Raw genomic sequence first — 8,773 nt, 5'->3', positions numbered from 1 at the left:
TATTATATTCTTTTGAAATATTATTCATTCATTTATTTATCCCTTCACTTTACTTTATTGTTAATATCTATTTATTTACTCAATTTATTTTATTTATTAAGGGAAAGTGAAGGATCCCACATCTCACGTCTTTTAATGCACTACATTAGATAGGGACACCACAGCCATTAATAAACTCCATGGCCTTGTTCATTACCTGCCAATAACGTCAGACAGACGGTGTTAATGTATGTGTGTGTGTGTGTGTGAGCGAGAGAGAGGAGAGGGAGAGAGAGAGAGAGAGAGAGAGACTGAGAAAAAAAGAGAGAGAGGGTGCGGAGAAGCTGGGCAATCATCGGCCGTGCACAGCTCAAATTAAATGAGCTTTTACTCACTTGAAAGAGTAAAATATTCTCGATTCATTGTGAAACTGTGGCTACAGACATGATCTGATGTGGTCTCAATGCCTCTTGGGTGCGTCACCTGTTCTTCCTGCTGTCCACCTGTGATCGGATCACCCCATCTCTACAGCAAAATCCACCATTGTCTCACTGCTCACAACTGATCAGACATATTTGAAATGATACACTATCAGCTGGCCAACATTAGCTAGCTAAACCGTAATTTAGGGCAAAAGTTAACTAACTAACATTAGCACTCCTCCATAAATATTTAACATAATCTCATTCCGATTCTCTGGTGGTAAGAAAGTAAAGTGTCTTAAACAAGCAAGATCGTTAACTATTAGTACTTACATTTACTTCCAGCGCACAGAGGGTGAGGTGACACGGTGCACGGATAGGAATGGCATGTGGGGCATGTGGTTGCAGGATGCTCTGCAGGGAGTGAGGCAGGTGGATCAAAGAGGCGGCACAATGTTTTGATGTCGGAGAGAGAGACTAACCGTCCACGTTAAGAAAAGGTGTGACCCTGGGTCGTCTGGCGGCGGCGATTCTTTGATGTGGGAGAGACAAGCAGAGGAGACTTATCATCCAAATTAAGAAAAAGTACCATCCAGAAATGTATGAAATAATATTAAAATATCGCCGCATATAGTCGTAACCTGATGGCTGAGTGCCATCGTATGGCAGCGTACGAGTGAGTGGACTGATTTTTTTTGCAGCGGAGTCGCCGGTTCGATTCCCGACCGACCCGACTTTTTCCTGCTGTCCTATCTAATAAAGGCAAAAATGCCCAAAAACATTCTTCCTGTCCATCACAGTCAGAGGGTGTACCCCGCCCTCGCCCAATGTCAGCTGGGATTGGCTCCGTGACCGGGGGAAAAAATGAATGAATGATTTGCTCCGTGAGAAGTTTTCAAAAGTTCGTTTCTGCGTTACCTAACATTCAGTGTGTATTTAGTAAAGCCATGTTTCCTTGTTTAGACTAATGCGTTCTTTCCCTTCCATTGCCTTTCCAAATGGTCGTTGCAATGAGAGATGCAAAAATACAGTTAGAAAAAGTAATGATGACGTTGCTGCTCCATAGACACTCTAGACATGACAGCAGCAGAGAGTTATTCAGATCATCAGGGAAAGTGACAAATCAGTTATTATTTTATTATTTAATTTATACAATCAGTCCCATGCTGCTATGCAGGCAGGTGTGTTGCTCTGTGTCTCTGTAGTTCTGAAACTGTCTCGTGATTCAATGACAGGTTTGTAGGTTTGTATGCCTTTACGAAAATGGTGAATGTAATGTAATTTTTTAATTATTACTATTATTTTTTGCGGCTTTTTTTGTGCCTGAATTATAAAACAGAGGAAACTGACAGGAAAAGGGGTAGAGAGAGGAGAATGACATGCAGGAAAGAGTCGAACAGGTGTCTGGTTGCTAAGAGCGTCTTGCACTCACGTGGTACACACCCAAACCACTTGAGTATCCGGGCCGCCCTGTACATTGTAATTTTTTGACCAGACAAAGTGAAGTACAAAACATTAAGTGAAAACTGGTCAGGATTAACAGTTGTGTGATTTGTGTTAAGAATTTGAGTTTCTGAGGTCGGCAGACATGACTCCCTCACTCTAAAAATGAAAACTTAAAGTTGTTGTCCTAACCATATTTTTTCAGTTAACTAAACAAAAAAGGTTGAGTTGTGTTGTAAACTAATCAACCTATGTATTCCAACTATCTTTTTCAAGTTTCTTGGCTAAAGTTGGTCTCACTTAATAATTTGAGTTAGCAAACCTCAAAACTGTGCATTTGAGGTCAGGACAAATTCTAGAAAACTAGAGAACAAGACCCGGGGGTCTCCAATGCGTATCTGCGGAGGTTCCATCACAACCACAGTGTCCATGTGCTGCCGACATCTCTTCGAGATTTTTTACTCTCAAGGTGAGTATTATGCTCAATATGGTACTAAAAGTCAGGGTTCACGCATGTAGGTTATACTTTATTATATATACTTTATTTTATTATATATTTATTGGCCTTTTAACATGTTTTTTAACATACACGTTGTGTATGTCGTGTTAGCAAGGTAGCCTGTTAGCAACTCAAAACGTGTTACCAAGTTAAAATTAAACAGCCAGAGTCACTGGACCGGACTAGAGTTGTTCCGATTCCAATACCGGTATCAGATATGCCTCCCATACTGCCGAAAATGTCCGTCTGTTTACCAGTTAGCTACGTTAGCTCCGTTAGCTCTGTTGGCTCCGTTAGTGCGGCTACAGTTGAACTGGAGCTCATTTATTAAACAAAATAAGCAGTGCTACAAATAACCAGTATACTGCGCACGTATGTCTTTGATGTTAAAGTTTAGTGTTACTTTAGAGACTCATTTTTACAATCGGGAGTACTGCTCGTCTTGTTCCGGTCGGTCGTCATGGAAACATGACGCTCTGTCAGTGATGCGGTTTGGACCAGAGTGAAAAGTGTAGGAGATGAAAAATGAAACCATGTATCTAATCAGTTTACACCACCAGTATGTATAACAACACATACTATACATACTATGAGACAGCACCAACAGAGAAACCATCTAAATATTAAATTAAATGATAAATTGGTGGACTGACAAGTTTGTGTACGGAGGGTCTTTTATGCTGCACTTTTTTTGAGTGTATATTTTGTTATTTTATTTGTTTATTTTATCAAGTAACTGGACTTTTATTTCTTGTTGCAGTTGTCCTATGAGGTGCAAATTTTGTGATTTTGCCTGCACAAACCAAGAGGGTCTCTTCAAGCACTATCGTCTGAGGCACGGAGGAGGAGCTAACTGGCCCTGTATTTAAAAGAAAACTGAAAACACATCTTACAAGAGCACATTGCAGGACAAGGAGAAGGGAGGAGACATGCACTTTTTTTTGTGAGTCTTGTGAATTCCGAGAAAATTGCACTCAACGCACATTTTTCATCTATCTTGCACATCATTTAAGAAATAGACAGACTGTGCATTGCCCTTTTTTGCAGTGTGAGTTTAAAACTAACAATTTAAAAACATTCATGTCTCACAGAAGCAGAAAACACAAACATAAACAGGACATTAGAACTTGTGTTAGAAAAAATGTAGCATGTGCAATTGAACCTGAAAATGTGAACCAGACGTCAGATATCTGTGGTGAAAGTGAGAGATCACAAACTGATGAAGATTCAAATGACAGGGCTGAGGAAGAGTATAATAGACACTGACACTATAGAACATAAAATTGCATCACTTTTTCTGCGTATGCAAACTGTATTACATGTTTCAAAAAGTGCTTTACAGGCAATTGTTGAGGAATTGAATGACATCCTCCATTTCACTAAATGTCATTCTCTACAAATAATCAAAGAGGTGCTAACTAAACATGACATTCAAGTAGATGATTGTGTTGTTAAAGAAATTAATGACGCAATTGTAAAAAAAAAATCCACTTATTGTAAGCACTGAAGCAAAAGGTGCTCTCTCCACTAATTACAGGAGGAATATCTATTTTAACGAGCACTTCCCTGTGATTGCACCAACTGAATACACATATAAATATACCCATAAAAATAGTTTTGTTTTATGTTCCACTTATTCAAGTTCTAGAGAGTTTATTGAGAGACTCATATTTTACAGAGAAGTTAGTTTTTGATCAAGAAAGCAAACCAGGTCAATATGGGTCATTTCAAGACGGCCAGCACTACAAAGAAAATACACTTTTGGGTGTGCAAGAGGCAAGTTTTTCTATTGGACTGTATATAGACCATTTTTAAGTATGTAACCCTTTGGGGACATATAGAACAATACATAAAATAACTGCTGTTTACTGGATTTTGCTGAATTTACCAGCCAAGTTTCGCTCTACTCTGCCCTTAATACAACTGGCTCTTCTTGGAAAGAGTGTTGATGTGAAACAGTTTGGGTATGATGCATTTCTTCATCCACTGATTAAGGATATAAATTTTTTGGAAACGAATGGGGTGTTTGTGGAGGCACTAGATACATTTGTGAGGGGGACAGTATTTTGTGTGTGCGCAGATAATCTTGGGGCACAAAGCCTAGCAGGTTTCCAGGAATCATTCAATGTTGAAAATTTTTGCCGATTTTATTGTATTAAATTAATACTGTTGAAGCAAGGGATTGTCAACTAAGAACTGTGGAACAGCACAACACCTTTGTGGAGGAACTTGAATCTGGTGATAAACAAACTGTGAATGGTGTGAAAAAGGCCTGTGTACTTCATAAGCATTTGTCCCATTTACATCCTGTTACTGGGTTTCCCCCAGATATTTTACATGACTTCTTTGAAGGTGTTATCCCAGTAGAGTTATATTTGTGTCTTAAAGATTTGGTAAGAAAAGGTTTCATTACATTTGATGGGCTGAATAGCCACATAAAACTGTTTCCATATAAACATTCTGATAAGGTTAACAAGCCAAAACAAATTACAAAAGCCAGCTTTGGAAAGAGAAGAATCAGTGGCAACGGACATGAAAACTGGACACTGTTACATTTACTTCCTCTTTTGATTGGGAGCAGTATTCCAGAAAAGGAACCCTCATGGGAAATATTAATGGACCGCAAAGAGATTGTGGAGATTATTGTCTCTACTAATATATCAGAGGAAATACTGTGTTATCTGGAGACTAAAATATATGACCATCGCAAGCTGCTTCTTGACACTTTTCCTGACTTCAAGTGTTTGCCAAAACATCACTATATTGAACACTATGTACACCTTATACGTTGCTTTGGACTTCTAGTGGACTTGTGGACCATGCGCTTTGAGTCCAAGCACAACTTCTTTAAAAAGGTGGTGCATGATATTCTCAATTTCAAGAACATCCTTCTTACGCTCTCTACTAAACATCAACAAATGATGGCATATTACCTTGATGGCAAAAGTCTGTTTAAACCAAAACTGTACACAGCCAGTGTTGACAGGGTTAACACAGCATCATTGGAGGAAAAACTCAGGATGGCAATTCAAAACAAGTTTCCACAGCAAGATACTGTATCCCTTACCAAAGATGTTAACATGGAACCCACTATGCAAAAGGCATGATCATTTCTGCTGGGCAATGCAGTGGACTGCCTGAGTTTTACAAACTTCTGAACATTGTCATCAACTTTGAGAAAGTGTTTTTTGTAACCACAAAGCTCTCCTCCTGGTTTATGGAACACTACAGGTCTTACGAAGTTATTGACACTAGCTGTGTGGATGTTGAAATCCTGGATCCTGAGGACTTGAATGACTACCAGCCCCTAACTATACCAAGTTGCTGGAAAGTTGATGGTAACCTCAAGGGCGTGTCTACTGCATTGAATGTAATGGTATGTACTATAGATGTGTATGATCCAAGAATTATTGTTTGACCATGCTTGTGTATAAAATGTTTTTCTTTGTCTTCACAGGCTTTGTTGCTACGTGTAAACATCAACCCCAAACTCATTAGGAAAGTTCAGCTGACTAAACGCCCTGAATCTATGGGGCAACTACTTGATGAGCCACGGGAAAAACTTGAACTCGAAGGTGATTTCTCTGTACAATATGAGGATCCAGACTTTGAGAATGCACTCTGCAACTTAATGGATATGGTAGAGTTGCCTGCAGAAAAGGCTGTCTTGCACATTGTTTGGAATAGTGGTGATGAATCACAAACACCAAGTCAAGCGTCCATCTCTTCTCTTGATACAGCCAGTATCAAGAGTGGCCTTCTCCTTTTCCAGTTCCTTCATTTGCATATGATGTAGAGTTAAAGCTGCGTAAGGGAAATGAGACATTTCAAGAAACTGGAAAAGGTCTGAGTCTAACAAGAGATGTAAAAATGGAAATTCTAGACAAGCTGGCACAAGAAATGTTTGCTCTGAAAGCTTACCCTGATAAAAGTCAAATTGAATCAGTTGCTTCTGCACTTGTCTGCAAACAGCCATGCCTCAAGGAGCCTGGTAGTGGAACAGGATATGATGGCTGGACAACAAGCATCAAGTACAAGCTTGGGAATTACCGAGCAAAGCTACGACAGGCTGGTTGTCATGAGGTCAGTGTAAACAGGAGAAGAGGGCAGTCTGAAGATCCTGATGAAGGTGGCTTTTCCTTGAAAAAACCAAGCGAGGCGAAGTCAATCATTTGCCTGATCATCCAGAAAATTTTGATGATGACACTCTAGAAGATGAAAGATGTGTTCTGGTGGATGAAACCAAAAAGAAGTGGAAAGACATGGAACTTATCAGTCAGAAGATGGAACTCACATTTCCCTCAGGAGAAAGGAGATTATTGAGGTGCAGCCCATGGTCACGGAAATCCAGGAGAGATGGCCTGCCCTGTTTCTTAAGGAACAGGTAAGTAAATGTGTGTGTGAAAAAGTTGCTAACTATTTGATATCACAAAACTATTGCTTGGTTTGGTTGAATTTATGTGTGCTGTTTTTTTGTGTGCATTTTTTTTTTTTTTTTTGTTTCTTTCATGCTCCACAGATTTGCAGCGAGTTCTACCATGTAACTACCAAGGACCTGTTGGGGACATTTAGAGCAGACCTAGACACCTATTGTCCTCGACTACTCAAACTGTATTGTGCCAGGGAAGGGGCCTTAGGACAAGACATGGAGAGCCTCTTGGATGTTCTTGATGAACAGGTGAATTCATGTAATAAACATAATTTATTTTTGATTATGGTTCAGGGTTACCTGAGCCAGCCCTTATGAAAAGCTCATAGAGGAAGGTTTTGAGCCGGTTCTGAAAAGTGGAGAGAGTGTTTTTTCGGCCCAGGTTGAGAGCTGGTTCCAAAAGAGAGGGGAGGGGATTATTCGAGTTAGGCTTGAACCCAATTATTGATTACACTTTAGTGGTTGAGGTTTCTTTAGCTAATTTAATGAAAGCTTAACAGAGTGATGCTGAATCATTTTATTAACATGTCATTGTTCTATGTAGTTGTAACAGAACCTGATTTAAGTATGAACTTTGATTTTCATATTTGGGGATTTTTATTATTTATATTTTTTATCATAAGACATGTTAAACTAGTGTCAAATAAATCTTAGCTGCACTGTTTTTAACCAAATGTCCTATGTCTTTCCTTTGTCCAATTTCCAGACATCTGACATCACAATGTATCGAAGCACAGCATGTCTAGAAGGTCTACCTCTTTTTCTCCGTGACACTTTAGAGAAGCTTTTCCTGAAATGCCTGGTGAATACAGAATGTTAATTATCATGCACATATTATGTATAATTCTCTATGCCATATTGCTTTAGAAAATTGAAAAGATGAAATATCCACACCCTGGATTGTAGCTCCCAAAAAACTGTATTCATCAACAACATTCCATATATTTTAGCCATTAAGCTGAGTTACATGGCCCAGTAGCACCATCCTGCTCTGAGCAGTTCTCACCTGAATGGCAGTGGTGCTGCTGACGGAAAACAGCGGAGAAATGAGCCACAATTATTCTGCACCCCTCTAAAAGCACCGTGGGTGTATTATTTTTGAAAAAATATAGCTTTTAATAAATATTCTCCATATTCAACCTTTAAGGTAAAAATTAAACAAAGTTTAGGCAAAAATCATAGTTCCTCTTTCACACTTGTAGTCTCACAACTACAGCACATCTACAAAGGAATAGCAATCAGGATCACAGGCAAAAAACTGTATAGTACAGGAACCGTAAACTACAGGTTTACTCAGGCTGAGACACAAGACTGTCTCCTACTGTAGGCTATGGCTAAAGTTGCTCCAGGGGTTGATTTACATCACTTCCAGCAGGGACAAACTTGTATTAAAAACAGTGCAGCACATCTTTATGGAGCTTACACCCACTTGTTCACAGCGTGTGCAGAGCCTGAAAACAAAGCCTCACTCTTAGCCACAAGCCCATCTTTTTATTTACATTACATTCTATTTTTTGTTATTTTTTAGTTATGTTGGCTGGCTTTTGGGCCTGTTTTGCAAGCAAAGGACTCATCCCTGTCAGGGTTATTTTCCTACAGTTCTACAAAGATGGGATTTTTTTTTTTTTAAGAAAATAACTTTTTTTTCACTCGATTAAAAATGTTCACGTTAGGAGATCATCTGAAGCTAAAACTGCCATGTATAAGTAATGTCTAAGCTCAGGATTGTTATTACAGTGCTTTTGAACTGTGTTGTAGTTTAGACAGTTTTAACATGTTTCTTCAAACCAGGATGTTTTTAGGCTCAGTCTGCATCTTTTTGTTTGTGCGCAGTGTACTTGCACCTGTATTGGTAGATAGAGATTTCATTCTGCTGCATATTTGCACTATTTATCATGGTGTTACTAAGCTCGGGATTGTTATTACAGTGCTTTTGAACTGTGTTGTGGTTTGGACTCTTTTAACATGTCCACACAAGTGTGGAATGTTGTATTTAATGTT

General features: G+C 39.0%; 1 long non-coding RNA gene across 1 annotated transcript; it reads left to right on the top strand.

Moving 5' to 3' along the window:
* The first annotated feature begins 754 nt into the window (after nt 1-754).
* Nucleotides 755-7,578, top strand: LOC139615113 (uncharacterized). Its single transcript, XR_011687231.1, has 7 exons — nt 755-2,313; nt 3,104-3,286; nt 5,575-5,719; nt 5,801-5,918; nt 6,316-6,727; nt 6,863-7,021; nt 7,479-7,578. It is a non-coding gene; the product is annotated as an uncharacterized lncRNA (long non-coding RNA).
* Nucleotides 7,579-8,773: the final 1,195 nt, after the last annotated feature.

The sequence above is a fragment of the Trachinotus anak genome, unplaced genomic scaffold (assembly GCF_046630095.1).
Source record: "Trachinotus anak isolate AG129_WGS33_773 ecotype Australia unplaced genomic scaffold, CSIRO_AGI_Tana_v1 ptg000042l, whole genome shotgun sequence".
In the NCBI taxonomy this organism is placed as follows: Eukaryota; Metazoa; Chordata; class Actinopteri; order Carangiformes; family Carangidae; genus Trachinotus; species Trachinotus anak.
Note: the sequence above shows the minus strand (reverse complement) of the source record. Positions and strands in the feature narration are given on the sequence as shown.